The 19,251-nt window shown below is 48.5% G+C and overlaps 1 protein-coding gene across 7 annotated transcripts in view; it reads left to right on the top strand.

Moving 5' to 3' along the window:
- The first annotated feature begins 819 nt into the window (after positions 1 to 819).
- GATAD2A (GATA zinc finger domain containing 2A) overlaps positions 820 to 19,251 on the top strand; it is a 105,292-nt gene continuing 86,860 nt past the window's right edge. For 4 of the 7 annotated variants that reach the window (XM_034998104.1, XM_034998100.1, XM_034998103.1 and 1 more), the window contains exon 1: positions 14,906 to 14,987. The gene's annotated coding sequence lies outside the window, so the exon portion shown is untranslated. Of the gene's footprint in view, positions 1,095 to 14,905; positions 14,988 to 19,251 lie in introns of those variants that run through there. The other 3 variants (XM_034998098.1, XM_034998097.1, XM_034998101.1) reach the window with 2 other exon arrangements.

Raw genomic sequence — 19,251 nt, 5'->3', positions numbered from 1 at the left:
CAAGATTCTCTTTAGGAGAGGGACTACGGCAAGATTCCTGGATTCTCCTCAGAATGGGGGCTAGGAAACGGATTCCGAAGATTCTCCTCAGAACGGGGGCCAGGGACAAGAATCCCCAAGATTCTTATCAGAAGAGGTCGAACCCACAACTCTTGTCATAAAAGAGCGCAAGGGATAACGCATTCCCTCGGGAACAAGGCCGAGCCAAGGGCTGCCCAGTCTCCTCAGAGCGCGCCTCACGCGGCCCCGCCCACCGCCCGGCGTAACCGCCCCACGCCCGCCCTGCCCAGGCCCTCTCCGGTGCATTGTGGGTGGGGCGCCCCTGCTGAGCACTGCGGGGAACCCCCTGCCCAGCCAGTTGTCGGCCGCCCGGCGGCCCAGCCGAAACGCCCTCCGGGGTCCGAGCGAGCCGGCCAAGAATTGACGCGTCCCCAAGTCCCCGCCCCTCGTGGCGTTCCCGCCCCGAAGCCGAGGCCCTGCCCCCGAAGGGCCATGACTGGCCCTGAGGTCCGCTCCACTCTTTCATTGGCACACCGCTTGTCAGTCACCCCGTCCCTCCTCCTCGGGCCCGCCCAGACCGCCGGCGCGATCCCGAGGGCCAGCCGGCTCGCGCTTTCATTGGCTGTGGGGCACTGTCCGTCGTGAGGCTGGCCACGCCCTCCGTGGGAAGCGGATCCCCGGAGCCTCAGCCGGACCTCATTGGCCTGCGGTGCCGCCACTCGACGAGACGCGCCTCAACCCGGAAGTGTGCGAGGCGAAATCTGCCTAGCAACCGGGGAAGCCGGGCTGCGAAGCGGGCAATTTCAGTGTGAGAAGGAGCGGCGAGACCGAGCGGCGGCTCCGAGCGCGGCGCGGCGGCTCCTCCCGCCCGGGGTCAGCGCCCCGGCGCGCGCACGCGCATCCCTGCCACCCGAGCGCGCTCCGCGCCGCCCGCGTAGTCGCTCGGTCGGTCGTCCGTCGTCCTGTCGCCGCCGCCGCCGCGGGCGCCACCTGAGGGAGCCGCCGCCGCGGGACCCGAGCTGATCGGACCGGACCCCGCCTCCCGAGGCCACCCGGGGCCCAGCAGCCGCCCGCAGAGGCGCCGAGCAACTTCGGTGAGTGAGGGGCCGGCGCCGCTGGTGGCGGGTCCCCGGCTTCCGGTGCCCCGGGCTTCTCTGGGGCTTCCGCTTCTCTGAGGGGACCGCCTCCGATGCGCGGACCCCCTTCTCCGAGGGACCCCCGCCTCTCTCAGGGGAGACCCCCTTCTCCGAGGGACCCCCACCTCTGAGGGACCCCCACTTTCCTGAGGGACCCCACCTCTCTGAGATACTCCTTTCCCCTGAGGGACCTCCACTCTTCTGAGGGGCGCCCCCCTTCTCTGATGGACGCTCCACTTTTCTGAGGGACCCCCTGTCTCTGCGAGGGAGCCCTCCCTCCCCCGTGTCTTTGAGGGACCGCCTGCTTCACTGAGGGCCCCGCTCCCTGAGCCCCCTCCTAACTTGTCTAAAGAGACCGCTGCTTCTCTGAGCGGTGCTCTGTCTCTGAGGGACCCCCCCCCGATTTCCTGGGGACCCTTGCTTCTCTCAGGAGACACCCTGCTTCTGGGGGACCCTCCTCGCTTCTCTGGGGGGCCCCACCCTCTCTGAGGAGACCTCCCGGCCTTTCCAGGGACCCCCTCCCCGCCCCCCGTTCTCTGAGGAGAGCCCTGCTTCTCTGAGCTGTTGTCCCTCTTATCCCTTTTTGCCCTTGCTTTTCTAAGGTGTCTCCCACTTTGCACAGGGCCCCTTTCCCCCTGCCTTTCTGAGATGCTCTCCCTGCTGTCCCCCCTCCCTGGGTGACCTCCTCCTTCTCCCAAGCGTCCCCAACTAATCTGAGGTGTTGCTGCTTCTGTCAGAATCCCTTCTGGGCATGTTCCCCACTTTTCTGAACTATCCCCACTCTTGATGGGACCCCCTACTTTTTGATGAGTGCCTTCTGTTCCCTGAAATGGTATTCATTTGACTGGGATCCTTCGTTCCCAGAGGAAAAGTTCCCCACTTTCCCAAAATGTTTTCTTTTGGGCTCTCCACTAATCTGTGGAAGCCACAATTTTCTGAGGGGTCCCTGGCTCCTCCAGAGGTTCTCCCCTTAATATGGGATGTCCTTCTCCTAGGGGATCCTCATGTCTCTTAAGTGTGCCTCCACTTTTCCAAGATATCCTCTGCTGGCGGGAAACACTGTGGATTTCCTCACTTCTCTGGTGCCCCCGCATTCTGAGGAGTTCCCCTCTCACTTGCCTGAGGACATTTCCCCCTTTCCTGAGGTTTCCTGCCTGATTCTCTAAGGGAGGAGCTCTTCCTTCATTTTCCTTGGATCCCCTAACTTCAAGGTTCCCCTGTTTCTGTTTGGGGTACCCTCTTCCTCCTTTCTGGAAGGAGAGACCAGAAATGTCCCCCCTCTTCTGTCTTCTTTCTTGCCCGATTGGAGGAGGAGTTCTTTGAACTTTGACCTCAGCTTCCAAGGACCTGGAGAATTTTGTGGCTGGAAAGGAATTTGGGAGACAGTCAAACAGACAGACAGTTTCTCTCGTCCTTCTGAGACCTGCTAGATTTGAGGGGGAGCAGGGGCTGTTGCCAGATGACCACCTTGGTTACTCCATTTTTGAGCCGTGGGCCACCACCGTGTTGTCAGGCCATTGTGGAGGCGGGAGGGACAGGGCTGGAGCATTATCCTCCTATTATTCCCCATTATCACACTGTCAGGCTGTGGGACCGACCCACTTCCTGTCCCATCCCTCAGTCCTCCTTCTGCATAGTGTAGCACACCACCCTCTCACCCCCCCAAAAAAGGAGAAGCAAAAACACTCCTTCAGGTCTTCCTGCTATGTTTTCTCTGATTCACCCCTTGATCTCTAGAGGATCCCCAGTTTGTGGGCCAGTCTGGTTTGAATGGCAGGGCAAGAAGCAGGAAATGGGTCACCTTAGATCCAGGAACAGTGGAAGGGAGGCAAAGGACAGGGAATTTGACAGTATTTCTCTTAAGTTTTAGGTAACTTCAGCCTGGCCCAAAGGAAGTTTTTACATGGCTTTTACAAATCTCATGTGTACTTTTTTTAATGGCCCACCCTGGATTCCAAATTCACTCCAGTAGCTAATTTTATCTGCTTTGCCAAATGCAGAGCTCTCTGGAGCCCAAGTAGATGAATGCTGGCATTGAGAGATGGTCCAAAGGACAGGAATGAACTCAGTTTGAAACCTGAGTAACTTGTAACCACTTCGTGTCCATGTACAAGTCTCCAGCTAAAAACATGGGGAGAATGTATTTGAAGTGGAGTTCTGAAATGCAGGCTGAACTGTTTGGTTTAGCATTTCAACAAGTTCTTCTCTCTGACTCTGCTAGAACTGCAGTTCACTTTACAGTGTGACTTAAGGCTGTCTCTCTCCTGTTCATTTCCATCTGGGTCTTGCTTAATTTGAGTCCTTTGTGAAGATTCCTGCCGAGGCTATAATTTGAGTTCTAAATCTGTCGGTGGACCATGTGGACACAAGTTTCAACTCGAGCTATTTTCTTCTGTAGAGAAGCGCTTGGAGAGTTTCCTAGGCCCTTTGCTCCTGGGGTAGTCAAGTCCAGGCAGGAAGGTGCCGCAGACCTGGAAGTTCTCCTACTGCCTCTTCCTGGTCAGTTGTAGGCACTGCCCTGAGGGGAAGGGGAAGGATGGTGGGGAGCTTGGGGCTTAGGGTTTCCTGAGACAGGGCAGAGAAGTGCCGGCACATATTTATTATTTTGAATGAAACCCATAGGACCAGTAGGATGGGGTGTTGGAAAGGGAAGGGGGAGCTTTGAAGTCAGGACTTGATTCAGGTTTTGGTCTGTCCTTCCTAGTTGTGTGGTCTTTTACAAGTTATAATGCAAAATCAGCACATTACTAAATATTTGAGGGGTCACATATCTATGTGTGTGAAGGTGCCGACAGATGGGAAGTGCTTCCTAGACAATGAATGAATGAATCTGAGGTAATGAAGGGGAGGCAGCCCGCATAAAGCCTAGCACATGGTTGGTGTGCAATAAAGGTTGACTGTTGTGCTCAAGAGATTAAGGTTCTGGTCTGGACTTCCAGACCAGGAAGCACTTGATATTCTGCCAAGGCTAGATATGCTCATACAGAAAGAACTGTGGTATGTCTCTTGCAAAACCCATTGCCACCCTGGGTCTTGTAGCGTTTTTCTGTGTTCAGATAGCAGATGTGAGATGGATTTGCTGTGTAGCAGACATTTGTGTTGCCTGGGTCTTGCCTTCTGCCTCTGTAAAATGGGGTGATTTGTGAGTTGAGGGCAAGTAGGGAGATGTATTACTATAATTAGACTGTAGGCAAAATAGAAGATTATAATGAACTTTAGGAGTTGTGGGAAGAAAAAAGTAGGTGAACTATAAACCTAAAGGATCATATCCGTATTTTGGGACTGTTTGAGTGAGTGATATACAGCAGTTACTTGGTGAGTGTCTCTTCTTACACATTAGAACTTTGAAAGCAGAATATTCTTTTAGAGTAATGGATCAGATTTGGGGATAAAAGACTGGGAAAGTGATGTACAAAGGCATTTGATGTCCCATAATAATAGTGCATTGAGAGGGCCAGTGTGTGGCTTAGTGCCCATGAGGAGATCAGAGTTCACCTTGAGCTCCCAGGATCTAGAGAGCTGTAGAAGATGCTAACTCAGCCTCTGGGGGTGGGGGTGGAGGTAGGGGCTAGGGTGGGCAGGACTTTTTTTTTTTTTCTGAGAGGATTCTTTTTTTTTAGCCATTAGTGAAAGTCCTAAAATCATGGCCAGTGAGTTGGGCCTAGCCTTTTTCACTTACTAGTGTGGTGACAGATGGCACTTGCCTCTAATATCTAAAACCCAGGGGGAAATAATGGGTGAAAATCTCTGCTAGGCCTCCACTGGGCTACTCCCAGGTTTGAAGGATTCCCGCCCACCTTTGAAATTATACCCACTCCTTCCCTCTTTCCCTCCTTCCTTCCCTCTGCCTGTCTGTCTGTCTCTCTCTCGACTTTGCTATTGAGGCAAAGAACCACCAATCTTAAATTTCTCTTAATTCTTTTAAGGACAGTAATTCCATTAAAGAAAAAGGAACAAAGTTTTATTATTTTTAAAGTGTAAAAAAGTAAGGTAAATAACTTTAAAGGGATCACTATCCCTTTTGAAATTATGCTGCGTCTTTTGTGTGCCACAGACTTCACTTTGGTGGATGGTGGCGCCACCACCAATTCTCTTTTATCTAACAGGAAGTTTTTTTTAACTTTTTGTTTTAATTGAAAGATCCTTACAGCAATAAAAACCCTTGGATAGTTAGAAATGATATTGATCTAGGTACATTTATTAGATGTAATGTAACATGGTTATCCGTCGGTGGGGAGCTCTAAAAGGCATGTGGGTCCCAACACTGCCCAGATTCTAACTCTGGACGATAAACTGTTGATTTATATAACTGAAATAGCTAGGGAAGTCAGGGTTTCCTTCCTGTTGGAGACAGCACTGGGGGCATTAAATCCCTGTGGATCTTGATTAGAAAGAAGCTGACCTCTTTTGGAATTGGGAAATAACTACTGTATGAAGTCGTTCCATCCAAGTGAATGGAAGGTGTTATTTTTAATTTGTAGTATTAATTTTGGCTTTATCCTCTCTGCAGCCTGGCTGCCTTTGTTTATAGTGGTGTGTTGTCTGAATAAGACTTTATCCCTTCAGGGGCACCTGGGTGGCTCAGTTGGTTAAGCGTCTGCCTTCAGCTCAGGGCATGATCCCAGGGTCTTGGGATCGAGCCCCGCATTGGGCTCCCTGTCCTTCCAGCTTGTGCTCTCTCTCACTATCTCTGTCACTATCTGTCTCTCTCTCTCAAATAAATAAAAAATAAATAAAATCTTTTTAAAAAAAAGAATTTATCCCTTCAAACTGGCCTATTAGGGACAGTTTTAGCACCCAACTAAACTAGGTTTTCCTGTGTGGCCATAAGGTAGGGCATTTTTTTTCTTTTTTTTTTCTTTTTTCTTTTATTTTTTTATTTGACAGAGAGAGAGAGACAGCAAGAGAGGGAATACAAGCAGTGGGAGAGGGAGAAGCAGGCTTCCTGCGGAGCAGGGAGCCTGATGTGGGGCTCGATCCCAGGACCCTGGGATCACCTGAGCCGAAAGCAGACGCTTAACGACTGAGCCACCCAGGCGCCCCTATTTTTTAATTTTTTTAGTTTAACTTAAATTGGATTGAAATATAGTGTTAAATATTCTGGCTCATGTAACTTCTTCCTATGCCAGCAAATAATCCAGCAATAAATGTTAGCGTGCCTACAGTGTGCGGGGTGCACCATGCTGGGTGTTGTGGGCCTAGCAGTGAGCAGGACAGATGAAGTCAGCTTTCAAGGAGCTTACATCCCAGTCACAGACAAGAAAACAATCGAAAGAAAGACTACTGCAGGGCTTCTTTGGGAATATCCCTGGATGTTGGGAACTTGAGGTGCAGTTTCTTGGAGGTTTAGAAGTGAAACCTCACTATCCCTCTAATTTCCTCACTGGGCTTCTTGCTTCTGTTTCCTCCCTCTAAAAGAAGGCAGAAATTTTGGCATTTTCCTGGTTGATTGTTGGCTTTTGGCACTAGTTGATCCGGGATGATGGTGACTGTAATCTTAGAGAAACAAGAGAGAATCTGGGATGGTCACTGCTAGGAGCATTTTCAGCTTTGCTTTTCTTGAAGTCAGTGGCAGTGTGTTTTTGGAATCCTGTGGCATTTCTTCATGGCAGTGCGTATTACACAAAGAGATAAACAGCTCTAAAAGCCCTTTCTACCTTGTTTGAAATCTTAAAAAACAAATTCAGACAAGTGGAGTGCTTGGCTGTTGTTTATGGCATAGGAAAGAAAAGTGAGATTTCAACTAGATTGCTTTGTTGTGTATTAGTAGGTTCTTGGTGCACAGCTCCCCCCGCCCTAGGATTCCCTCTTATACTGGGACTGGGAAAACACTATTTTGACTTTCCTATGTTGTGGGCAGATTTGATGTTAGTCCATAGAGGTCAATTATGTGACAGGTGCTTTTCTTAACGGTATTTGGGGGTGGAGCCAGAGAGCTGGGGTGGGTATTCATTCAGGACACAGGCTCCAAGGGGGAGAGGGAGATTATAAGGAGAGTTTCTGGTAGTCTGTCTTCCTTTCCTTCAACCAAAGTACTGACTCGGAGGTGAAGAGGCAGGCTCTGGCCGGAAGTGGGCGTGGGCAAGTAATGCAACTGTGCACGTGACCAGGCTCCCACCTCTGGGCTCTGCTGCCCTTGGGAAGTGGATGCTTGCTCCCTCCTCACTTCCTGTTCCCTTGCCCTTCAGCGGAGTTCTTGGGCCCCAATTTGAGCATAGAAAACATGTTCAAATTCTCACTTTTTCCCTGGTAAGCTGCTTTGTCAGAGCTGGGAGCCACCAGGGGACTTGTACTTGGCAGTTCTGGGGGTTCAGCTAATGTACCTACAGACTGGCAGGGTAGCCAACAGGATGGTTTCCTTTGCATTACCACAGGAGCTTGCCTGCAGAGGGCTGCTCTGGAGATGTGTATAGAACTCAAGGAAGCAGACATTAGAAGGTCCTTCTGCAAGAGTGTGCTCTTGAAGAATGGTTTACTGTTACTTGTCTTCATTATCTTAAAAGAGTACCCTCTGTGGAGTAGAAACTTTAGAGTCAGAAAGACTTGGGTTTGTATTCAGAATCTGCCACTTGCTGGCTCTGTGACCTCAGGAAAGTGGCTTAACTGCAAATGGCTTAACTTCTTTGAGTCTCAGTTTTTCATTTGTGAGGTGGGGATGGTAAGCATGAAGCAGGTGGCCAGATTGTTGTAGGTGTCCAATAAAGGTAGTTGTTATGGAATCATATAAAAGCTTACTGGCCCTCTTAAGATTGGCACCCAAGTTTGGATAGCTACCTATAGCAGTTAATACTGTCTGAGAGCAAACCAGTCCATGTTGGGGCAACAAGCTGGGTGCAACTGGGGACCGATGATCTAGAGGTTCCCAGATTGGCTGATTTTTCTCAGTGAGTTTCCTCCGTTCCTTGTAGCTTTAAGCTGCTGTGCATCGCCTTTGTGTACTTACTATATGGACTTGCAGTGCCCCCTGAAGCATGGATAGGATAACTGGGAAAAAGGCTCAAATTGGAGGGTGGGCAAAGGAGGGGTAATAGAGAGAGCTACTTGTTAGATGGCTAGGCATTCTGGGGAGTGAAATAGCATGGGCACGGGCAGGGACCTGGAGGTGAAAAACAACCTGGTGAGTTCTCTTGACCTGAGGAGGTTATGAACATCTGAAAATCAGAGTTTGAACTGAGCACCTTTGGCAAGAAAAGTCCAGTTACCTTCAAGGGTAGAAAGTTTTATAAAATGTGCCATAGTAGAATTCAAAATTGAACTCAGATTAAAATATTTAAATTGAGATTTTAGTAAGAATTTTCAATCAGAAATATCAGTGATATCCAGTGAAATCAGACCAACTGGACTCTCTTTAACGGTACGTAGTCTACATGAAGTTTAATCTCCTAAGGAGCTTCAAGAAAACAAATTTCGGTAGGCTGCTTCTGAGTTATTTTTCTTTGAGAATTGTTATCATTTAAGCTGGTCTAAAATCTTTAACATAGTAAAACAAGTTTTTAACTTGCATGACATTTTCAAGGTTTAGGTTTTATATTGATATTTGCGAAGCTTTCAAGTTTTATATTTAATCTCTTAAAGCATCTCTGTTGAAGGTTGACTTTTGACTTAAATTTGAAATAAAGATCTTTTTCTTCTCAAACCAGGAGTTGGTAAAATGTAGGCCTGATCAGGTTGGCATGCAAGAAGGCATGGGTAAGTTTTGTTATCAAGCTGTGAAGGAGAAAACCAGAAAGACCCATCCCCTGTATTTTTTTAAAATTTATTTTTATTTTAATTTTTTAAAAGGTTTTTATTTATTTATTTGAGAGAGGGAGCAAGGGGGGTGCAGAGAGAGAGGGAGAAGCAGACTCCATGTGGAGCAGAGAGCCTGATGCCGGGCCTGATCCCAGGACCCCAAGATCACGACCCGAATGAAAGGTAGACGTTCAACCGACTGAGCCACCCAGGTGCCCCAAAATTTATTTTTATTTTAAAGATTTATTTAAGAGTGAGCGAGCGCATGTGCGCAGGGGGAGGGGCAGAGGGAGAGGGAGACAAGTAGACTCCGCACTGAGCAGGAAGCCTGCCCCAGGGCTCAATCCCAGGACCCTGAGATCAGGACCTGAGCTGATGCTTAACTGACTGAGCCAGCCAGGCACCCCCACAATCCCCTCTATTTTTTATAGGAAATGCTAGGTACCAGGGGAGGAGAGGGGGGTACCCATCCTATCAGGAAAACTTTGGGAGGAATATTTTTCTTCCTTCGTCAGGTTGGAATATCTGCCATTTAACAACCAGGGAGTGGGGTGTGAATTGGTATCAAATTTTTAAAACATATTTTTCTTCATGTCTAAATCATGGATGTTTATTAACAGACCAATGATGTGACTAGCACTCTTTCTTTGCTAAGTAGGTTTGAATAGGTTGATCTCTAGACTTAAGACTGACATACAGCCTTTTTTTTTCTTTTTCCTGGTAGCTTTCTGATTTTTTTCCTTTTAATTTTTTTAATTCATAGAAAACAATTCACTTACTTTTTTTTTTTTTTAAGGATTTTATTTATTTATTTGACAGAGAGACACACAGTGAGAGAGGGAACACAAGCAGGGGGAGTGGGAGAGGGAGAAGCAGGCTTCCCGCCAAGCAAGGAGCCCAATGTGGGGCTCCATCCCAGGACCCTGGCATCATGACCTGAGCTGAAGGCGGATGCTTAACAACTGAGCCACCCAGGCGCCCCCACTTACTAACTTTTCAAAGACTTAAAATTGATCTATATCAGGTGGGCATTTTTTTTGTAAGCCATGTATAGACACAAAAGAGATATTCCTTGCCAACTGGTGACACATGCAGATGAAGACAGAGTGGGAGATATACTTCCGGGTTCACAGTGATACATTTAGCCGTTTGTATTTAACCCTTCAGTGGAACATTTGTGCTCAGAACTCTGTAGTAGTGGGACTTCCTCAGGGCCACACAGAGACTAAGTACAGATGGAGCCTGAACTCCATGTTGCCTGACACTAAGTATACGGAATTGTGGTTAGAAACAACACTCAAAACAAACGTATGCTGACAAAGTGGCCCATCTTTAGAGAGCTGTGTTTCAGAGAGCTTTTCAGTGTATATACGACAGGGATGCATCAAAGGGGTGCAGATCTGTCTCCCACAAACTCCTAATCTAGTGTAAGAATGCTGTTACTTAAAAAATGACATTTGTTGTAGCAGGCGTAATGCACTGGGAATATTGTATTTTTCATAAAGTACCACTGTAATGGTCCCTTTAACTATTTTCTGGTCCTTGAAAAAGGTACCAAAAACATCAAAGTACTAAGGAAGTGATATTAACATAGGAATTAATCTTTTCCTTCTCTTTCTCGACCAATTGCATTGTAATGTCACTATGTGAGTATGAATTTGGGGTGAAATAAGAAACTTTAAAACAATCCTCCCTTAGAGATTGTAGTTATGATTGTCCCTAAACTCAGTGAAAACAGTTTTAGACTTTTGAGCTCTAAAAATGAGAAGTGTGGAGGCACCTGGGTGGCTTAGTTGGTTAAGCGTCTGATTCATTATTTCAGTTCAGGTCATGATCTCAGGGTCTTGAAATCCAGCCCCTTGTCGGGTACCACGCTGAGCGTGGAGCCTGTTTAAGATTCTCTCTCTTATTCTTCCCTGCCACCACACCCCGTGCCCTATCTTTCTCAAAATAAATAAATATTTAAAAAAATAATAAAAATGCAAAGTATGGAAAGCGGTCAGTGCTCTTTTTCATAAAAGTACTTTTAAAAACATTTGGTACACTTTTGAATGAACAACCTGTTTATTCTTTAGAAAACAAGTGGGAGCCTAGTGTCACTGATAGCAGTAATCTCAAAATTAGTTTAAGTCTACAGAACTAGGTCTGCTTAGCCTTCGAATTTAAGTAAGTAGATGACAATTCATTCTGTGTGTTGAGAGAGAAAGATATCTAAAAAGTTTAAAGGATAATGAATCTATCCCTTTTCAGCCCTTTCTGCCCCCAGAGCCCCACAGTCCAGGTGTGGCCAGCTCTGGCCCTTTGCCTCTGCTGTTCTGGATGCCTGGGATATTCATCTGTTAAGAACTGGCTCAAATGTCACATCCACAAAGATTTCCCAGACTCCTCCCCAGGCAGGGGAGCAGCCCCTTCCTCTGTGATTCCTGTCTTTCCTATGAATGCATTTTCTGCATTGAAATCATTCTGCCTTTCTGTGCCACGAGCCTGTGAACTTCTGGAGATGGTGCCTGCAGGCTCCTCAGCTTGCAAAACCCTTGGGATGAGTGGTCTCTTAGACAGTTCTTGTCCGTCAGTGTTTATCACATAAGACATCTTGAATCTTGTCCACCAGAAACTTTAAAGAAATCTCCTGATTAAAAACAAAAAAGTACAGGGCGCCTGGGTGGCTCAGTTGGTTAAGCAACTGCCTTCGGCTCAGGTCATGATCCTGGAGTCCCTGGATCGAGTCCCGCATCGGGCTCCCTGCTCGGCGGGGAGCCTGCTTCTCCCTCTGACCCTCCCCCCTCTCATGTGCTCTCTCTCTCATTCTCTCTGTCTCAAATAAATAAATAAAATCTTAAAAAAAAAAAAAGTACAGTACCTTAAACATTCAGTAGGTGATGCTACTCCTTTTCAGTTTCGTGCTACTGTGGAGCCTTTGACCAATTTTCTGCTATAAAAGAGGCCATGAACATATGGAATTCGGCCCAAATTTCTTTTCTTTGGTCCCTCTGTTGTGCAGGAATGGGCTCAGATGGCATTTAGAAGTTTATCTAACAGTACATTAGAAAGATAATTAGAATATTTTTGCAGTGGTTAGGGTGGAAGGAGGCCTGGCTATTATTAGCAAGGATCTGATCTTTGAAGGATATTAAGTTTAAAATGAATTTGGAAGGAAATTTTGCTTAACTAAATAACAGAAGTGTTTTCAAAGTATTATATTAACTGGTATCTGTAAGTATTAATTGACTGCCTTGTTTTTAGGGCAGAGGGAAAACTTCAACAAAAACATGGTACTGGCCTTATTTGTCTTTTAGTTTCTTTAGCTTTAGAATGGAATCTAAAGGTGATTGCATCATATTTCGTAATCAGCCAGCTGAACTATTTGCTGTTTAGTCCAGTACTAGACACTGAGGTAGCAAGGTTTTTAGTCTGAGCAGCCTTAGCATTCGCCTGCCTGAGCTCCGGGGACCCCAAACAGGTCTGGATTTACTGTCACTTTTTCCATCTACACACCTGGCCCTCTCTATCACAAAAATAAACCCTGTGACTACTTCATCCTACCCCCACCCCTGCTTTCCCAGCTGGAGATGTTGGCACTGCCCTCTGGAGCAGCCCACCTGTCACCAGTACACACCTCAGTCCACAGGGGTGTGCCATTAATATGTCGCAGCTGATGCCTCTCTCTTTAAAACAGGGTGGTTGTCACCTTGGTGACTCACACAGGGCTTGCCAGTTCAGACTCTGGAATCTCTATGTCTATCTCAAGTCTCGGGTCTCCCACTTGACCACACATTGCTGTTTGTAGTTAATTAAGTTGGCATTAATCAAGACCCAGGTGAGGAGCAGTGAGGTAATATTTTGCTTGTATTGCTTTAATATACATCATCTGATTAATAGTCCTAGAGTAAAGCAGTTCTCCAACTATAAAGCTGCCGAATGACAGTGAAAATTTTGGATATTTGCTTTTAACCTCTTCTTGCACATGGGATCAGGGAGCCTCCCGCATTCTTATACCAAGTCACCTGTTTGAGAAGAAGACTGTTTTTGTTTGGTTTTTGAATTTGAACATTTGAAATTCTTTGTAACAAAGCAAATTGCTGACAAAACTGGGTCAGGGAAGGCGTTTGGGGGTCAACAGTTTGCATTTTGTATCATTTTTTAGTTTGAGGAATGCTTAGCTTTTGGCCCAGGGGAGTTGTGCCAGATGTTGCATTAAGCAGTTGGAAGATTTGGGGAGTGGGGTGGGGGGTGGAATCAAGGACAAAAAATTGCTAATTATGTGTGGAACAACACAATTAAAATGGGCCTTTTTGAACCTCTTATTGTTGGGGGGGCACATAGCAGGAATACAATTTTATACGTAAAAGTTGTTCTACATTGTTTTTCAGGTTTGGAGTCAAGACCAATGGTGGGTTGAAATTACATTGAATCTCTTTAAAAAAATGAAATAAAATAGTTAATATCAGAGTACATTGCAAGTGGTTAAAGTATGTTTGGTGAAACTTTTGCTTCAGTTGTATGAATGTGTATTAAGATGTGTTATAAAACAGGGGCGCCTGGGTGGCTCAGTTGGTTAAGCGACTGCCTTCAGCTCAGGTCATGATCCCAGGGTCCTGGGATCCAGCCCCACATCGGGCTCCTGGCTCCGCGGGAAGCCTGCTTCTCCCTCTCCCTCTCCCCCTGCTTGTGTTCCTGCTCTCGCTGTCTCTGTCTCTGTCAAATAAATAAATAAAATCTTAAAAAAAAAAAAAAGATGTGTTATAAAACAAATTAAAAGCCACTAATCAGGAGTCTAGGAGTCTTATGAATTGTTTTAACTCCGGAAAAAGAACATGAAAAGGGCCTTTTTTGGTGATTCTTCAAAACATAATCTTGATAGTGAGAGCTTTCTTGTGATATTAGATATTTTATTTTTCTATTGAAATTGTGTTTCCCCGGGCGCCTGGGTGGCTCAGTCGTTAAGCGTCTGCCTTCAGCTCAGGTCATGATCCCAGAGTCCTGGGATCAAGCCCCGCATGCGCTCCCTGCTCTGCGGGAAGCCTGCTTCTCCCTCTCTCGCTCCCCCTTCTTGTGTTCCCTCTCTGGCTGTCTCTCTGTCAAATAAATAAAAAATCTTAAAAAAAAAAAAAAAAAGAAAAATTGTGTTTCCCTTTATATAGTTTAACATATCCAAAAGCCCATCCGTTCTCAGGTTAGACTGCTTCCCGTGTTTCTTTCAGGTTACTGGAGAGGGAAGGGTGCAGATTTGCCGTCTTGGGAGGGGGGGCATTCACCTCCCAGAACACGGGGTGAGGGGTTGCAGATTGGGAGGTAACTGGAGAGGGAGAGCAGTCATCCTCAAGTGGGCGGGTCTGGAGCTTACTCAGTAGAACTCTCTTCATTGCACAGAAGTGATGGTTTAGCCGATACCCGGGAGCGCAGCTTCTGTGTGACGACCCCCGTGGGGGTGGCATTCTAACCTCCGTTTTCAGAAGCAGCTGAGTTGCTCCAGGTCATGTAGCTCAGCTGGAGCGAGGTCAGTAGTGAGAGCGTCGTGAGTCAGCCCTGGGCGCGGTCCGCCAGGCTCTGCTGCCGGTGAGCTGGCGACGACCCCTCGGCCCTGCGGAAGGCACTGGGACTCTGCGGGGAGGGAACCCGCCGGCACCCGCGTGGGAAACCAACGGGGGGAGCAGGGCGGCCCGTGGAGCGTAGTCCGGAGAGGCGGTGTTTCCGGGGCGGTGCCGGCCTCCCTTGCCCCGCCCTCCCCGCAGCCTTGCCCCGCCCCCCACAATAAGGCCCCGCCCCTCGGCCTTCTTTCCCCGCCCAGCCGGGCGCGGGCGGGCGGCGTCGCCTTTAAGAGCTCCCCGGTGTTTTGGGGGCCGCGGGCCGGGCGCGCTGACCTGGTGCGCATGTCCCGGGCGGTGACGCCGGCGCCGGGCTCCATGTGTGCGGCCGAGGGGCGCATTATCTGGCCGGCGGCGCGGGCGGGCGGGCGGACCGGCGGAGCGAGCGCCGCGGGCCCGGGCGGCCCCACAGGCGGAGCGAGCACGCGCGGCCCGGCGCCCCCGGCCCCTCGGCCGCCCGGCCCCGCAGGCGACCCCGGCCCCACGGCCCCACGAACCCGCGCGCTGCCCTAGGGCCCGGCCGGCCCGCGGCCCGGTAAGTTCTGGACCAAACTTGGCGGGGAGCAGGGGCTGGAGGGGTGGGGTCGGGGCTGGGATCGTGAGGTGAAGCCTGGAGCGGCGGGGGTGGCGAGGGTCGGACAGGGTCGGGGGTCAGTGGGCTCTGAGGGACCCCCGCGTGAGCATGGAAAAGTGAGCGCGAGTGAGTGAGTTCTATCTACTCCTTGTATTCTGGGAGCGTCTTGCTAGCGCTACCCTAGAAAGTTCCGCGCTCCGACGCCGCCCAGGCACGTGGGGGCCGGGCCGGGCGGGGGTCCCGGAAAGTCTCGGCGTCGCCCCCCCTTCCTTCTGCGCTTCCTCCGCGGTCGGAGGAGGGGCTGGGCCTCCAGGGGTCGTTTCCGAGCGGCCAGGACGGGCGGGGGCGGCGGGCGGGCGGCACGTGGGCGCGCGGGGCGGGGGGTCCCAGGCAGGGGGGGCGGGGGTCCCGGGCGGGCCTGGCCGCTGCGCTGAACCCCGCGGCGGCGGCGACGGCGGCGGCGGAGGATCCCGTGTCAGAATAAGAGTCCCCGCGCGCCCACGCCTGCAGGGCCGGCACTCTCCCTCCTCGCGCCCTTACTGCCTGACCCCCGGGAGCCGCAGGACCCTTCCCCCCTCTCCGGGCTCGAGCCCTTCATAGGGCCGTACACTTTAAATTTGCCTCCCCGTTTAGGCAGTGGCTCTATTGATCCCCCCCACCCCACCTGGAATGGGTCGGCATCAGTGACTAGACAGCGGCAGCTGGCCTTTTAAAGGGATTATTGCCAAGAATCGGAATTGATCACTTCAACAAGGAAAGGCTTGTGGGCAGGGCCCCAGCCTAGAGCGTGATTGACACTTAGTGTGTGTGGACACACTGGGACCCAGAAATGAATGGGTATCCCTCTCTTAGGAACTGAATGTCAACCCTTGGGTGCGCGTTTCTGCCCTGCCCTGGGAACTTTGTGGGGGCTATTTAATTTTGTGTATTTGACCCAACGTCTTTAGCCCTTTAGTTCATCCTTATCTTGAGAGCTTTGGATTCTTTAGATCAAAGTCCGGGTGAGTCACTTGAGCCTTTAATTTTTTTCTCTTCCTTACCCTTTTACTTCTTTCAGTTTTCTTGAGTACACAGTGCTTGTTAAGTGTCTGGTTCTGTGTGTCCATTTCGCACAGTGACACCTTCTGGCTGTGGCAGCACAGATAAACCGAGGGACAGAGCCTTATGTGTAGTTGCTTCAGACTTGTACTGACTATCCTTTGATGTTTTTTTTGTGTGTTTTTTTTTTTTTCTGGTAGTGGTTACAAGTTTTCTTTAAGTTAGATTAGGTGAAATAATGTTTGCTGGCACCAGATCAGGATGCTAAGATTAGTAGCATGTTACACCTGACAGCAAGCTGTGGAGGAGGGCAGGATAGACACTAGTCCCCAGATTTGAATGCCTTTTGTACAGAGATATCTTCCTTGCCCATAAACACACCAGCGTGGTGGAGGATATAATCCCCACATTACAGGTGAGGAAAGTAAGGCTCCTGGATGCCAGGCTGCTTGTCCAAGGCTGCCGAGTGGTAGAGGGGCAGAGCTTGGCTTGAGCCTGATGTTTGGGGCATCAGAGCCCAGGAATGTTCCTGTTTGCAACCCACTGTGTGAGCATTTCCCGGTCCTTCCTAAAGCAAGAGGCCGTTTACTTGTCCAAGCTCCAGTCTACTTCTGCTGGGAGTTGGGGGGATGACCTGATAACTTAGAGACACCATTGTAGCCCTGTGTTGTCCTCAGAGAGCAGAGTTACCAGCTGGCTTTGAAGGAGTCAAGCCACAAGACTTGCCCCTTTGCATTTGCTTCCTCAGTTTCCAACTCAGAAAAGTTGGCCTTTTTGTAGAGCAAGTAGTTTAGAATGGAGGTTTTGAGAGCAATTTGCAGTAGATCCTTTCCTCATGTAGTCCCCCATTCTTTGTCTTTCATCACATATTCCTCCCCTAAAATTCTGAAGCTGATTTTTACAGAGGATTACCTCTCATCTTGGATGTGATATAGAAATTGGGATGGGTCCTTTATTACCGATTTGGATGCATTGTTTTTTCCACTCAGATGATGTCATTTTTTTAAATGTCAAGTCATCTCTGTTAATGCAGTATCATTTGGCAAATCCTACAATCGTATATTTTGATAGTGAGGAAAGAAATAATGCTACTCTTGGTAGAAAAAAATCCTGGAAGGATTTGTACCAGAATGTCAACAAAATTTCTGGGTTAGGGTGAGGAGTGGGGTTTTTTTTCCCTTAAACTTTCTGATATCTCTGTTTTGTGATTATTTAAAAAACAAGAAATGGTTTCAAAAAGATATTTTTTTTATTTATTTTTAAAGATTTTATTTATTTATTTGAGAGAGAGAATGAGAGAGAGCAAGCACATGAGAGGGGGGAGGGTCAGAGGGAGAAGCAGACTCCCCGCCGAGCAGGGAGCCCGATGCGGGACTCAATCCCGGGACTCCAGGATCACGACCTGAGCCGAAGGCAGTCGCCTAACCGACTGAGCCACCCGGGCACCCTTTATTTTTTTATTATCATTATTTTTAAGTAATCTTTACACCTAATGTGGGGCTCGAACTCACAACCCTGAGATCAAGAGTTGCATACTCTCTTCCAACTGAGCCAGCCAGGTGCCCCAAGAAACACTTTTTGAGTAATAAAACACAGTTTAAAGACTCCAATTCTTAATTCTTCAGTAGCTCTCACTTGCTTTGCATCATTTATTTTGTGAATTTCTGGCATTGCAAGGAGTGATTTCTGGATAGACTTATTCAATAAATATCAGAGTGTACACTGTGCCTCCGGCACCGTGCTAGGAATCCCTGCTCAGTGGAGTTTACCATGAGATTAGTGGGAGAGAAATCGTAATTAATCTCATAAACATGGGGAAACTTAAAAGGGTCAAGGAGAAAAGGATGCTGTGACCTGGTGAGCAGGACTCAAGAGGGTATTTCTCCAACTGGGATTGGAGGACGGGTAGGAGCTAAGTAGGTAAAGAGAAAAGGGAAGAGCATTTCTGTTAGAGTGTCTAGGACTGAAGGAAGATTAGGGTGGTTGGAGCAGAGACACACACCTACACACACACAGACCTAAGAGGGTCTGGGATTTACCTTGACAACAGTGGGATCCCTGTCGAAGAGGACAAGGCAGTGATGGGGTTCACAGCCAGGACCACCTTGAGCCTTAGGTAGCAGATCACTGAAGGATGCTTCTGAAGGGCGTGGGTGGGAAAGTAGCTAGCCATTCTGAAATGTTGGCATTTTCTTTTTTTTTTTTTTTAAGAGATCCTACATTTATTTTCTTTTTCTTTATTATTATTTTAAAGATTTTATTTATTTGAGAGCGCACACGCATGAGAGAGCACGAGTTGGGGAGAAGCAGAGGGAGAGGGGGAAGCTGGGCCCGCACCAAGCAGGGAGCCTGACATGGGGCGCAATCCCAGGACCCTGGGGTCATGACTGGAGCTGAAGGCAAACGCTTAGCTGACCGAACCACACAGGTGCCCCTATTTTCCTTCTTTCTTTCAAGATTTTTTATTTATTTGAGAGAGAGAATGAGAGAGAGAACGCACATGAGAGGGGGGAGGGTCAGAGGGAGAAGCAGACTCCCTGCTGAGCAGGGAGTGGACTCAGTCCTGGGACTCCAGGATCTTGACCGGAGCTGAAGGCAGTCACTTAACCAACTGAGCCACCCAGGCGCCCCGTATTTTTTTAAGTAATTTCTACCCTCCAGCATGGGGTTTGAACTCACGACTCTGAGACCAAGAGTCACATGTTCTACCAAGTGCCAGCCAGGTGCCCCAAATGTTGGCATTTTCTGATATTTGTTCTCGGGGAAAATTAAGAATGACTCTCAGAGTCTTGGATATTGTCAATTCCTAACAGAGACCAAAATGTAACGGCCTTACCAATGAGTTCAGTTAAGGAATGTCAGTGTGCTAACCTCCAAAAGTATGGGCAACTCAGATACTTGTCTGGAGAACTACCTGCTTGGACTTGTGATGTTTCTGAGCCATTAGATGGAATGAGCAAGGCTATTTTCCCTAGACCTTTTTCTCCCCCTGATAATTGAGTTAATTTATGCTCATTGTAGAAAACTGGAAAGATGATGAAACAGGTGATTAGGTGAGGTCTTTATGAGCAGTCGTCCTGGGGTAATAGAGCATCTCTGGGATTTCCTTGTAACAGTTGTTGGGTTGGGAAGTGTGGCAAAACCGGAAGAACAAGTTGGCAGTGTCATAGTTTGAGGCTCACAGAAC

Source organism: Mirounga leonina, unplaced genomic scaffold (assembly GCF_011800145.1).
Source record: "Mirounga leonina isolate KUSES-001 unplaced genomic scaffold, KU_Mleo_1.0 Mir_94, whole genome shotgun sequence".
Taxonomy (NCBI): Eukaryota; Metazoa; Chordata; class Mammalia; order Carnivora; family Phocidae; genus Mirounga; species Mirounga leonina.
This window is presented reverse-complemented; position numbering and strand designations above follow the sequence as displayed.